The sequence below is a fragment of the Ranitomeya variabilis genome, chromosome 6 (genome assembly GCF_051348905.1).
Source record: "Ranitomeya variabilis isolate aRanVar5 chromosome 6, aRanVar5.hap1, whole genome shotgun sequence".
Lineage (NCBI taxonomy): Eukaryota > Metazoa > Chordata > Amphibia > Anura > Dendrobatidae > Ranitomeya > Ranitomeya variabilis.
Genome location: NC_135237.1, coordinates 256,410,018 through 256,410,791, shown reverse-complemented (window position 1 = coordinate 256,410,791; position 774 = coordinate 256,410,018). Strand labels below are relative to the sequence as shown.

General features: G+C 41.3%; 1 non-coding gene across 1 annotated transcript; it reads right to left on the bottom strand.

Annotated features, from left to right (window-relative positions):
• Positions 1-300: 300 nt before the first annotated feature.
• On the bottom strand, positions 301-402 carry LOC143783650 (U6 spliceosomal RNA). The gene has a single exon (XR_013217327.1). It is a non-coding gene; the product is annotated as a U6 spliceosomal RNA (small nuclear RNA).
• Between the last annotated feature and the right edge of the window lie 372 nt (positions 403-774).

Sequence of the window (774 nt, the reverse complement as noted above, 5' to 3'; positions counted from 1 at the left end):
TGCCACGTTCAAAGGCACTCAAATCACCTTTCTTCCCCATACTGATGCTCGGTTTGAACTGCAGGAGATTGTCTTGACCATGTCTACATGCCTAAATGCACTGAGTTGCCGCCATGTGATTGGCTGATTAGAAATTAAGTGTTAACAAGAAGTTGGACAGGTGTACCTAATAAAGTGGCCAGTGAGTGTATGTGCAATATGTACAAGGGACTAACGAAAAAAGTTGTAGGAGAAATCAGAGTAAAATAGGGTCTTGTTTCAATAGATTTTTATTTATTTTTCCAAAAAGAAAGAAAAAACAAAAATATGGAACGCTTCTCGAATTTGCGTGTTATCCTTGCGCAGGGCCATGCTAATCTTCTCTGTATCGTTCCAATTTTAGTATATGTGCTGCAGAAGCGAGAAATAGGGTCTTATCCTTAAGACAGTTTATGGTTTTTTTTAGATTATACTAACCTGATTAATCCTTTGCAAAGGCAAACATGTTCAAATGTACAAGCAAGACAATCAGCTGCAGCAGATCCACGAGTTAACAAGAGACTATATCAGAATCAGATTATCAAGATGTTTGTGGATATTGTGGGTATTGGTATTGTGAATGTCCACAAACATCCTGTTAATCTGAAGTACAAGGGACTGGCACATGACTTATTCCTTCCAAAGACCATACTCCGGGACGATGTTAGTGGCAGGCAGACTAGGCAGCAGCCTAGGGCACCACTCCCCCTAAGGTTCCCAGCCAGTGGCGTGCCACTAATTGCGGCACACTGCATG